Source organism: Scyliorhinus canicula, unplaced genomic scaffold (assembly GCF_902713615.1).
Source record: "Scyliorhinus canicula unplaced genomic scaffold, sScyCan1.1, whole genome shotgun sequence".
Lineage (NCBI taxonomy): Eukaryota > Metazoa > Chordata > Chondrichthyes > Carcharhiniformes > Scyliorhinidae > Scyliorhinus > Scyliorhinus canicula.
This window is the reverse complement of record NW_024055900.1, coordinates 47,720-63,538: the sequence shown is the minus strand read 5'-3', so window position 1 is coordinate 63,538 and position 15,819 is coordinate 47,720. Positions and strand designations below refer to the sequence as shown.

Genomic DNA, 15,819 nt, shown 5'->3' with positions numbered 1-15,819 from the left:
CTGTGTGAGGCGTCTGCTGCTGCAGATTGATTCTACGGCTACTCCCTAAGCGTTGAATGCAGCTTGTCGCTGAGCTGATGCACTGAGGGAACCAGATTTCCTCTACAGATACATTGATGTAATATCCCATTCATTCAATCATTAGAATTCTCGTCTCCTATCGTTTTTTAAAACATTAAATTGTAGTTTGATTCTTTTATCTCACCGTTTTTTCAGTTTATTTTCCAAATTATTTTGCCCAATTATTATCGTCCTTTCCCCATCTTCCCATTTCTTTCAACCAGTCCAATTTCCCCTGCCGACTCAGGACAATCTGCAATCTGTATCCATGTCACAGGCAATCTCCCTTCTTTCTGTCCCTGGGCATCCGTTCATCTCCTTTAACATGTGGACAACCAACCTACCCAGTCCATGTGCCAACACGGCAGCACAGTGGTTAGCACAGTTGCTTCACAGCGCCTTCTGCACTGTGAATTCTATCTATGAAAAGGACCATAAAGCATCATGTATCCCTTCACAGCGGCTGCATTGTTTAACATCAACGGGATGCACTGCAGCAACTCGCCAAGACATCTTCAACAGTACCTTCCATACTCGAGACATCCGAGAATTACAATCACATGGGAACACAATACTCTGCATCCTCCTACTCATACAGTTCTCTGCGGTAGAAATCTGCCTTGTGCACTAGCAAAGAAGTGATATATGAAATCTAATTCTGCTAACTGCACTGAAAATGGATATCAAATGCTGCATACACTGTATACACTGTATACACTATAACTCCCGTTTCGTGTTATTGCCAGATACCGATTCTTTGTCCAAAACATTATTGTTTCCATCTCAAAGACATGTGGAATAATGCGCCCACAATTCAAACAGAAGCAGCATCTAGTGCATTAATAAACGTCATCAGATCTCGGAAAATAATAGGCAGATTCAGGGTCAAATATAGAATCCCTGCAGGTTAGAAGGCCCATAGAGTCTGCACTGACCTCGGAAATAACACTGGATACAATCAGATGGTGCACTGATCATCCCTGGACACTAAGGGACACTAAGATTATCATAGAAGTTACAGTGCAGAAGGCGGCCACTCAGCCCATCGAGTCTGCACCGGCTCTTGGAAAGAGCACCCTACACGGTCAACACCTCCACCCTATCCCAGTAACCCCACCCAACACTAAGGGCAATTTTGGACACTAAGGGCAATTTATCATGGCCAAGCCACCTAACCTGCCCGACTTTAGACTTTGAGAGGAACCGGAGCACCCGGAGGAAAGCCACGCAGACACGGGGAGGATGTGCAGACTCCACACAGATAGTGACCCAAGCCGAAATCGAACCTGGGACCCTGGAGCTGTGAAGCAATTGGGCTATCAATGCTACCGTACTGTTCTCTAAGTAGCCACAGCTGATATGTGAATTGATGATCATCAATTGATGATGCCCTGCTCACTGTGCTCTGCATCGGGAACCAGCTGTCCAACCCACTGAACTAAAGGGGACGCCGAAACTAGGAGCCAGCCAAGAGTCGAACCTGGAATCTCCTGATTCATAGTCAGACGTGATATCCATTGCGCCACTGGCCCACAGCAGTTCCAGTTTTTTGCTATTCCTCGATGATGAAGACCAGTTACGAGATTGAGGTAATATTTAGCAACAGACTAAACTGGAAGCACCAGATGTTTATGCCCGGTTTCGAACCGGGGACCATTCGTGTGTAAAGCGAATGTGATAACCACTACACTACAGAAACAGCTGGCCAATATACAACGGCCAATGCACCTAACCTGCACATCTTTGAACTATGGAAGGAAACACGCTCAGACAAAGGGAGAAAGTGCAAACTCCAAACAGGCAGTCAGGAAATGAACCCTGGCGCTTTGAGACAACAGTGCTAACCACTGTGCCACCGTCCCGCCGATAGCATAAGCAGAGACAGGGTCTCGTGCATTCTAAACTGAGTTCTGGTCTGGCGGAGTATTGACTGATACAAACTGAGACATGGGCAATGCAGGAATAAGAAGGATATCGTACAATACAAGAATATCAGAGGCAGAAGTTTATAGTGTTACATAAACAGCGGCATGGACATGTGCAGCATTAACTAAAGCAGGATTGAGTTTATTAGAATCTACCTATCTAGTAGAGTAATAACTGAGACCGAAACACGTGATGCAAACATAATGTTGTTCCAGTTTACGATGCACAGATAAACGTTCTAATTCTGTAACCATTGTGACGTGTTTCTTGCCAGACTAACCGAGACATGGGTCAGTGCGTCATAATTAACGATGTTTAATATAAACAGGGTGTGGGCTGGTATATTAACAACTGATATTCAGCCGAGTGCAAGAAAACTGAGACAGGGCCTGTTGCAATGTGATAGAGACACGGCCGAGTGCAACGTAAAAATAGGCGGGGTCTGGGTGAATGTAAGCTGGGTTATTACCTGTTTTAAATGTTTTAATGGGATCTTGGCGTCACCAATAATGGCAGCATTTAATGCCAATTCCCAATTGACCTTGAGAATGAGGTGCTGAGCACTCTTATTGAACTTTGCATTCGATACTGAGTAAGTACACCCACAGAGCTGATAGAAAGGGAGTTCCAGGATTTTAACCAGGGACAGTGAAGGAACAGAGACATAGTTCTCATCAGAATGGTGTGTGGCTTGGCGGCGAACTTGCAGGTCCTGCTGTTACAGTGCATCTGCTGGGTCTGGTCCTTTTAGATGGCTGAGTTCGTGGGTTTGGAAGGTGCTATCGAAGTAAGAAGTTGTTGCAGTAGATTCTTGTATATCGCTCACGCTGCTAGAATTATCCACCCGTGATGCAGGGAGTGAATGTTTCCGCTGGTGGATGGGGTGTTCCTTGAGCCGGCCGCTTTGTCCCGGGAGGCGTCGAGATTCTCAAATTTTGCTTGAGGAGCACACTTCAGACAAATAGGGAATATTCAATCAAACTCATGACCTGCCTTACATATAATGTTATAGGGTTTGGGAAGTCAGGGTGAGTTACTCATCGCAGAATTTCCAGCCACTGACCTGCTCTTGTAGCCATATTATTTAAATGGTTCTCCCAGATCAGTTTTTCACCAATGCTAATCCCTAGGATGTTGATAGTGGGGGATTCAATGACGGTAGTGTCATTCAAAAATCAAGGTGAGATGGTTAGAATCTCGCTTTTTGACACTTGTCAGCCCTAGTCTGTATGTTGTCCAAGTCTTGCTGCATATGAAGACAGACTGCTTCAGTATTTGAGGAGTCGAATATGGTGCAGAACATTGGGTAATGATCAGTGATCATCCCCACTTCTGACCTTATGTAGGGTTATGCTTGGGCCGGGGATACTATGTCTGTTTCATGTAATGTAAGACATCTCGATTTAAGTGCCACCTGCTGGCCCAATATTGCAATTGCAGTTACTGTGAAAATGTCGTTGTCAGGTGTGGTCCATGATGCTGATGTGACAATAAACCATTTCCACAAATATATCACATCGCCTTCTGCTGGAGGTGCCAGGATTTAAGGTGTAACTCACTGCAGGTGTTGGAGGCTGATTCTCCCACATTGAGATCAGCACCAGAACAAAGCGGCTCAATTCCTGGTCACACATTTTTGTTCATCTTTGTTAAATAGACGAATGTTTACCTGGGCGCTGTATGGAGTCCAAGGGAAATTTTATATTCATCTTAATAAACATGGTGCTGGAGAGAGTTTATTAGTTCATTATACAACCCGGAAGATGGTTGGGGTCATTGTCTCCGAAGCTCCTCAGTAAGTTAACATGGGATTTTAATTTGAAAGGGAAAAGGTGTGTGCGTGGAAGACAGAGAGAGTGCGTGAGTGAGAGACAGGGTGCGTTTATGGGCATGTGTGTATATCGGTTCCTCTGGATATGTTTATGAGATAGAATTTGTGTGTGCTTGCGTGTGTGTTTGTGTGAAACACATGTTGTGTGCAACTCCATTTCACAAATATCACGACATCCTACTATTTCCAGTAGCAAATACATCCACTAGTATTGACACAAGTGTTGTACATGAAGCTCCCAATTGTCGTTCCGGGTTGTCATTTTCTCGGTTTGTGTCTATTCCAAAGCTGCTAAAGCCACTGGTCCTGGTGGTTCACACCAGCCCACCAAAAGTGTCGCCATTTTTTCAGTTGCAGCTGATGACACCCAATTGCGGTGATCAATGTTCAGGTTTAGGGACATTATGTCAAGCTGAGAAGAATCCTTGAAGCGGGATATCGGACTTGCCACGGGGATGTGGAAACCCCTTGGACATGTGACCATCTTCCATTTAGGGACCATACTATAACCGTGCAAACCACCTTTTTAATGGTATTGACGGGACTTGGAAGCTCTGTCTTTCAGAGTACTGCCGCATTTCTGATTTTGTCCTGGCAGTAAATATCCACAATGCACTGCGGACAACAAAGATGAAATTGGTTGAGCTGTTTTTTTTGACAGCTGTAAGTGTTTCTTGTTTCACAGTCATACAACAAGATTCTGAGAATCTAGTTAACCATTTCACCATGACCTTATAAACCATAGTAAGAAGTCTTACAACACCAGGTTAAAGTCCAACAGGTTTGTTTCAAACACGAGCTTTCGGAGCACGGCTCCTTCTTCAGGTGAATGGAAAGGCTTGTTCCAGAAATGTTTATATAGACACAGTCAGAGATGCCCCGGAATGCGAGCACCTGCAGGCAATCAAATCATCAAAGATGCAGAGAGAGAGGTGACTCCAGGTTAAAGAGGTGTGAATTGTCCCAATTCACCTCTTTAACCTGGAGTCACCTCTCTCTCTGCATCTTTGATGATTTGATTGCCTGCAGGTGCTCGCATTCCGGGGCATCTCTGACTGTGTCTATATAAACATTTCTGGAACAAGCCTTTCCATTCACCTGAAGAAGGAGCCGTGCTCCGAAAGCTCGTGTTTGAAACAAACCTGTTGGACTTTAACCTGGTGTTGTAAGACTTCTTACTGTGCTCACCCCAGTCCAACGCCGGCATCTCCACATCATGGCTTATAAACCATCTGCTTGTTCCAAAGGGTCAGCTTGATGATATTCCATGGATATTTAATGAGTCAAACAAATATCGTATCTGCTTTCCCCATGTCAGCATTACATTCTACATCAAGGCAGTCCCTCAACATGGAAACTCGGCAGCATAATCGGCTCACCGGCTCTTATTTAGTGTGACCATGGCGAGAGTGCAACACCTTGTTCCACGACCACTGTTCCTCATGCTTATGAAAAGGAAGAACAAGTTACAAGCGGTGGGGAACAGTCCATGAGTCTCTGTGGATGATGTTTTATTTGGATGACCGAATTTTCTGTGCAGAGGAATTATTTGATGAGGATGTATTGTGATTGTCTCCGGTTTGATGACTGAAAGGTTGCAGAAGTTGCAGCCTGACCGACTGAGCAAGTGCATTTCATTCATACCTTCAGAGACAGCGAAGATCATCAGTATGGCAGGGCAGCACGGTAGCATTGTGGATAGCACAATTGCTTCACAGCTCCAGGGTCCCAGGTTCGATTCCAGCTTGGGTCACTGTCTGTGCGGAGTCTGCACGTCCTCCCCGCGTGTGCGTGGGTTTCCTCCGGGTGCTCCGGTTTCCTCCCACAGTCCAAAGATGTGCGGGTTAGGTAGATTGGCCATGATAAATTGCCCTTAGTGTTGGGTGGGGTTACTGGGTTATGGGGATAGGGTGGAGGTGTTGACCTTGGGTAGGGTGCTCTTTCCAAGAGCTGGTGCAGACTCGATGGGCCGAATGGCCTCCTTCTGTACTGTAAATTCTATGATATCTAGTATGAAGAAGATGCCAAATAGAGTTGGGTGTGGGACACGGTCCTCTTTCACTCAATTATTCACTTAGAATCTATCAGAAGTGGAATCATCAATCGGTACAGTGCAGCGCATTTCGCCATGGAAGGAGTGAATGAGACAGGGGATCTTTAGCAGACAGCCAATCTTCCCCAAATCTTATAGTCCCTGCTCTGCTGATCGTGTCGAATGTTTATTGAGATTGATGAAAGTAAGGTGAAGAGGTAGGCATGTGTCAGAGGGAGCAGATCATGTCCAGAGTAAATCTTGCGACACAAACACCGCACCGTGCTTCCAGCTACATTCGGCCTGCAAGCAGATGAAGTGTTTAAAGTGTGAAGCCAGCTAAGGCCTTCCCAGTGCTGCTTTGAGTGAGATTCCCCCAACTAACCTGCACATCTTTGGACACTAAGGGGCAATTTAATTTGGCCAATCCAGCCAGCCTGCACATCTTTGGGCTGTGACAGGAAACCAGATCACCCGGAGGAAATCCACGCAGACACGGGGAGAATGTGCAAACTTCATGCAATCACCCAAGGCTGGAATTGTACCAGGTCCCTGTCGCTGTGAGGCAGCAGTCTTAGCCATTGGGGTGCTGGAGTAACATTACTGTCCAATTTAATATTCACATAATATATTTGTATATCAGAGACTGAAGGACAGGAACTTGTAATCAGTTTGGAAATAACTCCAATCTCTCCTGTTCTCAAACACTTTGTCTTGAAAGTTAACAAATGGGATGACGCCACATCTTAAAAAGGCAAAGTCTTTAGTTCAAATCGTCACCGTGCTGTCAGTGGAAAGGGTTAACTTCTCTGCCCCAAGCACGGTGGCCTAGTGGTTAGCACAACCGCCTCACGGCGCTGAGGACCCAGGTTCAATCCCGGCTCTGGGTCACTGTCCGTGTGGAGTTTGCACGTTCTCCCCGTGTCTGCGTGGGTTTCGCCCCACAACCCAAAAATGTGCAGAGTAGGTGGATTGGCCATGCTAAATTGCCCCTTAATTGGAAATAAATAATTGGCTAATCTAAATTTAAAAAAAACTTCTCTGCCCCAAAGGTGTTAGAACAAATATTCTCAAATGCGCACAACTGTGTAGACTTTGTGTAACTTTATTTTCAGATAAAAGAAGAACCAAACACCATTTTAAACTTTTTTTCTTGAAATGAAAATCGCTTATTGTCACGAGTAGGCTTCAATGAAGTTACTGTGAAAAGCCCCTAGTCGCCACATTCCGGCGCCTGACCGGGGAGGCTGGTACGGGAATCTTCAATTCTTTGGGCATTTTTCTCAGCTTTGCCCAAATGTGTTTTTCCCTCTTTCTTCAGGCACCTTTCCATTGATTCAAATAAAAAGAAAGAAAAATAAAAGTTAAACAATCAGTTTTCACAGAGAACCAAAAGCTTCAACATTCTTCCACCAAAAAAAGTTAAAGATGCTGGAGCTTCCGAAGCTTGTGAGATCCAAAGCACAACGTTAAGGCTAAAGTTTAACTTCAGAGAATCTAACTTTTCACTGCCTTTTACAATTGTACAAATGAATTGCAATTCATACTTCAAGATTTACTTTCACTCAGTAATAACGTCCCTATTTCAGCAGACTCCAGATCAAATCCCAATTGTTCTCTTCCCTTGTTGCTGGTGTGTGGAGAAGATCATGTTCACTGCAGATCTGTCAGCACAGAAACCGCACTGTGCTTCTGGATAAACTCAATCTGCAAGTAGATGAATCTTTTAAACATCACCCAAGTCCAAAGATGTGCGGGTTAGGTGGATTGGCCATGATAAATTGCCCTTAGTGTCCAAAATTGCCCTTAGTGTTGGATGGGGTTACTGAGTTATGGGGATAGGGTGGAGGTGTTGACCTTGGTAGGGGTAGGGTGCTCTTCCCAAGAGCCGGTGCAGACTCGATGGGCCGAATGGCCTCCTTCTGCACTGTAAATTCTATGTAATCTATGTAAAGTGAAGGTCTCCCCCTGACTCTAAGGAGTGAGATGTCCCTGTAGTTGATGCTGTCTCCTCTGTCACTGCTGTTTTTATTGCATCACACATGTTCCATGGACCAGTCTCACAGCCCAAAAGGGGAGGGCAGGAAGGTGGGACAGTCGATGGGACTTTCTGTGTGTGAGCAGTTCAGCCGGGCACCTTACAGCTTGCTCAGCAATCAATTGCCTTTTCCAGTTCAAATGATGAGGGTCCCTTGTCCAACTCAACCATGACAGGAAGCTGGAGGAGAGTCAAACAGAGACTGGGAGATGCCTGTTTCACAGGGGTACAGCTCACTGTTGTGTTCAACCAGCTCCTCCTCACTCTCTCACCATGACTGACACTGAGCATGCTCAGAGCACACACCCACCCTGCAGTTGCGCACTGGCCTCGTACACTCACTGATAGGGAAATGTCTGCAGCGCGGGGGATTCTGGGTAACACAGCTGCCATAGAGCAATTAGTAAACAGGAAGATTCTTTTTCCGAGTCAGCAAAACAGAAGATCCACAGTTAGGCAAGATGCTGGGCATGAAGCACAATGAGAGGTTTGGACACTTTATCTAATACAGAAGCACATTATTCTTATAACATATAACTTAGACATGGGCAGTAAGCAGGCTGATCTACAGTATGTACAGTATTTACAAGACCTGGGACACGGAAAATCATCTCATCAAACCAGTGATAGGTTTGTTTACTGTTCATAAATGTGACTGGGTCACACTCACGATTCATGCAAAATGCAACTCCCCAGGTTCACTGACCCACTCCCTCCAGACCTGTTTTCACTTCAAGGGTCTTGACATCTGCCTTAGTCTTTATCCAGCCATGTATGTTCAGCTCACACTGCCCAACAACCAGCCTCTCCTGCACTGGGGCACAGGGTTTCCATCACCAAAAATCTGTCCTGGTCCACCCATATCGACGCTACCACCAAGAAAGCACAACAGCGCCTATACTTCTTCAGGAAACTAAGGACATTTGGCATGTCCATACTGACTCTTACCAACTTTTACAGATGGACCATAGAAAGCATCCTCTCTGGCTCCATCACAGCCTGGTTTGGCAACTGCTCAGCCTAAGACCGCAAGAAACTTCAGAGAGTAGTGAACACAGCCCAGTCCATCACACAAACCTACCTCCCATCCATTGACTCTATCCACACCTCCTGCTGCCTTGAGAAAGCAGGCAGCATAATCAAAGACCGCTCCCACCCAGCTTACTCACACAGTTGGCTATTCAGCCCAGTCTGCTCCACCATTTAATAAGATCATGGCTGATCTAATAGTAACAGGCCGTTGTCCAATTCTCTTTTCAAGGCATCAATTGAATCTGCTTCCACCACATTTTCGAGCAGTGCATTCATGATCCCACATGCAGCACAGAATGTTTTTCTTCACATCATAAGACATAGGAGCAGAATTAGGCCACTCGGCCCTTTGAATCTGCTCCACCATTCAATCATGGCTGATATTTTTCTCATCTCCATTGTCCTGCCTTCTCCCCATGACCCCTTATTAATCAAGAACCTATCTATCTCTATCTTAAAGACACTCAGTGATTTGGCTTCCATGGCTTTCTGTGGCAAAGACTTCCACAGATTCACCACCCTCCGGCTGAAGAAATTCCTCCTCATCTGTTTTAATTTCTCCTCATCACCTGAGGAAGGAATTGTGCCCCGAAAGCTAGGGAGTAGAAACAAACCTGTTGGACTTTAACCTGGTGTGTAAGACTTCTTACTCTGTTTTAAAGTATTGCCCATTTAGTCTGAGATTGTGCCCTCTGCTTCTAGTTTTACCTACAAGTGGAAACATCTTCTCCATGTCCACTCTACCCAGGCCTCGCAATATCCTGTAAGTTTTAATAAGATCCCCCCATATCCTTCGAAACTCCATCGAGTACAGACCCAGAGTCCTCAACCATTCCTCATATGACAAGCTCTTCATTCCAGGGATCATTCTTGTAAACCTCCTCTGGACCCTTTCCAAGGCCAACACATCCTTCCTTAGATACGGGGCCCAAAACTGCTCTTAGTACTCCAAATGGGGTCTGATTAGAGCCCTATATAGCCTCGGACGTATATCCCTGGTCTTGTTTTCCAGCCCTCCCGACATGAATACATTGCATTTCCCTTCCTAACTGCCGACTGAACCTGCACATTAACCTTTTTAAAACATTTTTTAAAAATTGAATTACCCAATTCATTTTTTCCAATTAAGGGGCAATTTAGCGTGGCCAATCCACCTACCCTGCATATCTTTGGGTTGTGGGGGAGAAACACACACAAAGACGGGGAGAATGTGCAAACTCCACACGGACTGTGACCCAGAGCCGGGATCGAACCTGGGACCTTGAGGCTGCAGTGCACCGGCACGTTAACCTGAAGATTTTTATCGGGAGTTAACTGAAGTGTGTTCCTCACCTCTCAGGGGCTGGTTTAGCTCACTCAGCTAAATCGCTGGCTTTTAAAGCAGACCAAGCAGGCCAGCAGCACGGTTCGATTCCTGTACCAGCCTCCCCGGACAGGCGCCGGGATGTGGCGACTAGGGGCTTTTCACAGTAACTTCATTGAAGCCTACTCGTGACAATAAGCGATTTTCATTTCATTTCATTATCTAAATTTCCATTCACCACTTTTCTGTCCACCTGACCCAGTCAATGGCTTTCTCCCTCATTGTCTAAAATACATCAGCAAGTTTTGTATAATCCTGGTGTGTACATTTCAGTCTCAATCACTGATATATCCCGGAAACTGTGGAGCCCCACTGGAAACAGACGTCCAGGCATCATTCAGTCCCGGATGTGACTAACAGCAGCAACAATAGCTGAATCCAAACTCTGCTGCTGTCTGTGAACTTGCTGATGTCTGTGCAGGTTGTTTGACTGAGTGAATCTCCTCCCACACGCGGAGCAGTTAAACAGCCACTCCCCAGTACCGCTCCCACATATGGGCGACGCAGCAGCACAGTGGTTAGCACTGTTGCTTCACAGCACCAGGGTCCCAGGTTTGATTCCCGGCTTAGGTCACTGTCTGTGCGGAGTCTGCGCGTTGTCCCCAGTGTCTGCGTGGGTTTCTTCCGGGTGCTCCGGTTTCCCCCCCACAGTCCAGGTCAGGTGGATTGGCCATGCTAAATTGCCATTCGTGTCCAAAAAGGTTAGGTGGGGTTATGAGTTAGGTTGGAGGTATGGGCTTAAGTAAGGTGCTCGTTGCAAGGGCACCGGTGCACTCGATGGGCTGAATGTCCTCCTTCTGCACTGTAAATTCTATGATTCTGTTTCAGTGTGAACTTGCTGGTGGTTCAGCAGATTCGGTTTACTATTAAATCTCTTTTCACAATCAGAACATTTAAAAGGTTCTGATCAGTTTGAACAAGTTGGTGTGAAGTCAGCTGGGGTGACAGAGTAAATTTCTTGTCACACACGGGGCAAGTGTACGGCCTCTGTCCAGTGTGAACTCGCTGGTGTTGCAGAAGCTGGGATGAACATGTGAATCTCTTCACTCACACGGAGCAGGTGAATGGTTTCTCCCCAGTGTGAGTGCGTTGATGTGTCAGTAAATTCATTTTACTTTTAAAGCTCTTCCCACAGTCAGCACATTTAAAAGGTCTCTGATCAGAATGAACAAGTTGGTGCCCCTGGAGGAATGATGACCGAGTGAATCCCTTCCCACACACAGGGCAGGTGAATGGCCTCTACCCAGTGTGAGTGCGTTGGTGTCTCAGTAAATTCTTTTTACTTTTAAAAATCTTCTCACAGTCAGCACATTTAAAAGGTCTCTGATCAGTATGAACAAGTTGGTGTGTCAGGAGAAGTGATGACTGAGTGAATCCCTTCCCACACACGGAGCAGGTGAATGGCCTCTCCCCAGTGTGAGTGCGTTGATGTGTCAGTAAATGCTTTCTGCGTTTAAAGCTCTTCTCAGTCAGCACATTTAAACGGTCTCTGGTCAGAGTGGACCCGATGGTGAGCCCGGAGGTTTGACGAACCATTAAATCCCTTCCCACATTCCAAACAGGTGAATGGCCTCTCCCCAGTGTGAGTGCGTTGATGTAACAGTAAATCCTTTCTGCTTTTAAAGCTCTTTCCACAGTCAGCACATTTAAAAGGTCTCTGATCAGTGTGAACAAGTTGGTGTATCAGGCGGTGGGATGACAGAGTGAATCCCTTCCCACACGTGCAGCAGGTGAATGGTTTCTCCCCAGTGTGAGTGCGTTGATGTGTCAGTAAATCATTTCTGCTTTTAAAGCTCTTCTCACAGTCAGCACATTTAAACGGTCTCTGATCAGTATGAACAAGTTGGTGTCTCAGGAGGTATGATGACCGAGTGAATCCCTTCCCACACACGGAGCAGGTGAATGGCCTCTCCCCACTGTGAATACGTTGATGAGTTTCCAATTCAGATGGGTAATTGAATCCTTTCCCACAGTCCCCACATTTCCATGGTTTCTCCATGGTTATCAACAAGTTATCAGGTGCAGGTGGGATGCAGATTTGAGGTCACTATCAGATCAACCGTGATGTTATTAAATGGTGGAACAGGTTCACGGGGCTGAATGTCCTATTGCTGCTTCTTGACTCCTTTGGTGCGAATGTCCTTATGTCTCTCCAACTTGGATCATCAGTTGAAGCCTGAGTACGGTGTCTCCCTGATGTCAATGCTGCAATTTAGTTTCATGCTATGTGATTGGTTAAAGCTCAGTTCCAGCTAACTGTGGAAATTACTTAGATCTCTGTGTCTCGATGCTTTTCCAATCACACTGATTTTTGAAATTATTTCCAAAAGACAAAACAGACAAACATTTTTCCTTCCACGTTGAAAGACCGGTCCTGATGAATCAAGTGACTCTGTCAGATCTCGACATGATGTTTGCATCTGCAAATATTCTGTAAAAGGAGATTACATTGAAATACTGTGAATATATAAGATCACAAACAGGCCATTCTGTCACAGATTCTGCTGCTGTCAATACTCGGCACACATCTCCGACTGTCACACCGATCAAATCTCAGCCTTTCAGCTGATTTTCAATTCCATTTTCTCTCATGTTCTTGTCCCGTTTCCTTTTGAAAACATCTCAGCACTTTCCTCAACTCCTTTCCATGGTAATGAGTTGCACATTCTGAACCTGTGATAAATAGTTTAGTCCGTATTGTCCCCTTGGATTTATTCGTAGCTATCTTGTTTTTATGACTTGTTGTTTATTGATGGTCACTCTCTCACATCGCCCCTCTCCAAACTACTGATAATTTAAAAGATTTATAGCAGGTCACTACTTACTTTATTGTTGTCGATAGAAAAAGGACCCACTCCATTTAATTGTTCCTGAGAGCTGTAATCTCTCATGTTACAAAAGTCATCACTGTCAATGCAGGTTAGAATTCACAAAGAGACAAACCTTTCTGTTGGGTTCAGTTTGTTGTGTGCAAATTCTACAATTCTAACCCCCTGTAAATTCTGAACAGGCAATTCTAGTTTCTCTGGAACATTTTTTCCTCTCATTACCCCAAAGCTGTAAATCCCCGTCCCACACACTCACACTTTCTTTCTGGTCAGGGCTGGTTTAGCTAAATCGCTGGCTTTTCAAGCAGGCCAGCAGCACGGTTCGATTCCCGTACAAGCCTCCCAGGACAGGCGCCGGAATGTGGCGACTAGGGGGCTTTTCACAGTAACTTCATTGAACCCTACTTGTGACAAGCGATTTTCATTTCCTGGGCTAAAATTCAAACCCATCTCACCATCTGCACCATTTATTTCCTTCACTCCCAGTTTTCTCCCTCCCTCTCCTCTGCCTGGGTTCAGTTCTCCAGCTCCTGTCTGCAGACTGACAATAAAATCAATGGGTCTGAATTGGGAGTTTGGGGCCTCCAGCGGGTGTTTATGAATCCTCCCCGCCCACCTACCAGGGTTTCCTTCCTTGCCAGAGATCAGAGTCGTCATTGATTTGAGTGCAAAGTGTAAGCTCTTATTTATTATCCCACCCCTCCCCCATCCTGTGATGTGAACCACCCTCCAGTGTGTGAAGCAGGATGGTGCCCGTTAACCTGGGCCTGTTCCGGGAGGGAGGGAGAAGCTCCGCAGCTGCAAACCAGGGAGCTGACAATGATGGTGAAGGGTTTGCTCCAGCTCACAATGACCGGGGACTGATTGACGGCGGGTTCGAACCAATAGAAAAAGGGGGCGGGGTGGAAACCCGAACAAGACCGGCTGGTCCTCCAACCAATCAGAGTGAATGGGAGGCGGAGCAAAGCTCTTGCTCCCTCCGCATGCGCACGGCCACCCGGGCCTGTCTCGGGGAAAAGCCCGAGCAGCATTCGTCGGTTCAGCTGCTGTTTCCGAGCTTCGTCGTCGGGGCTTAGGCTATACACGGAGTGTTTGTGAAGCCTCCCTACCCACCCGCCGGCTCCATCCCTCCCTCATGACTTACCCAACCGAATTTGATCGGCTAACGATTTCCGCCCGACCGCCTGAATCCTGAGTTGTCATCGGTACTGCGCATGCTCCAGCTCACATTGGAGAGCGGGTAGCCCCGCCCCTCATTCACCCCGATTGGTTGGAGGACCCGCTGCAACCACTTGGACCTCCAGGCCCACCCCTCTCTTCCTATTGGTTCCGAGCTGCCGTCAAACACTCCTTGGGCCTTATGAGCTGGGGCATGCGCAGTGCTGATGCTGGGCTCGGCCGGGAGGGTTCACTGAAACCCGGTGGAGGAAGATGTTTCCGGGCCCGGGTTTGCATCGACAGCTGCGGGACGCTCCCGGTGACAGGCCTGAGTTAACGGCCGCCGTCTTTATAGAGGCTGCAAACCCGCAGGAGGCAAAACATCAGAGATAGAGTTTGTTGTGAAACCAACGGGATATTGTAAAACAGGAGGTCAGGGTTACAGTCAACAACAACAACTTCTATTTATATAACACCTTTAACATCATAAATCATCCCAGTCAACTTCACAGGAACATCATAAAACAAAGTGAGACACCCAGACACAAAAGGAGATATTAGGGCAGGTGACCAAAAACTTGGTCAAAGAGGTGAGTTTTAAAGAGAGTCTGAAAGGAGGTAAGTGAGGTGGAGACGGGGAGGTTTAGGGAGGGAATTCAGTGCTTGGGGCCGAGGGAACTTAAAATTTCATAGAATTTACAGTGCAGAAGGAGGCCATTCGGCCCATCGAGTCTGCACCGGCTCCTGGAAAGAGCACCCTACCCAAGGTCAACACCTCCACCCCATCCCCATAACCCAGCAACCCCACCCAACACTAAGGGCAATTTTGAACACTAAGGGCAATTTATCATGGCCAATCCACCTAACCTGCACATCTTTGGACTGGGAGGAAACCGGAGCACCCAGAGGAAACCCACGCACACACAGGGAGGATGTGCAGACTCCGCACAGACAGTGACCCAAGCCAGAATCGAACCTGGGACCCTGGAGCTGTGAAGCAATTGTGCTATCCACAATGCTACCGTGCTGCCGTATCATGGCATAGTAATTAGAATTGAGAGTGTGCAAGAGTCCAGGATCAGATCTGTGCAGATATCTCAGGGGGTTGTGGAGCTGGAGGAGATGACAGGGAGAGGTGAGGCCATGGAGGGATTTGAAAACAAGGGTGAGAAATGACTGGGAGTGAATGCAAGTCTCGGAACACAGGGATCATAGGGGAAAGGAACTTGCTGTGAATTAAGACATGGGGAGCAGACTTTTGGATTGCTTGAAGTTTTCAGAGGTATAATGTGGGAGAGCAGACAGATGTGTGATGGAATTGTCAAATCAGGAGGTGACGATGGCATGACCGAGGTTTCAGCCCCATGCGCACAGAGACAGAGAGAGATCGGATAATGTAACGTCAGTGGAAACAGGTGGTCCTAGTGATGGTACAAACATGAGTCCAAAGATGTGCAGGTTAGGTGGATTGGCCATGCTATTTTGCACCTTAGAGGGCAAAGACGTGCAGTGTAGGTGGATTGGCCATGCTATTTTTCCCCTTAGAGGGCA

At 46.5% G+C, this 15,819-nt stretch overlaps 1 long non-coding RNA gene and 1 other non-coding gene across 2 annotated transcripts; both read right to left on the bottom strand.

Moving 5' to 3' along the window:
• Positions 1-1,686: 1,686 nt before the first annotated feature.
• On the bottom strand, positions 1,687-1,759 carry trnav-uac. Its single transcript has one exon. It is a non-coding gene; the product is annotated as a tRNA-Val (tRNA).
• Positions 1,760-6,934: 5,175 nt separating this feature from the next.
• On the bottom strand, positions 6,935-14,405 carry LOC119961277. Its single transcript, XR_005459637.1, has 2 exons — positions 14,255-14,405; positions 6,935-7,174 (listed from the first exon to the last, which is right to left on the bottom strand). It is a non-coding gene; the product is annotated as an uncharacterized LOC119961277 (long non-coding RNA).
• Between the last annotated feature and the right edge of the window lie 1,414 nt (positions 14,406-15,819).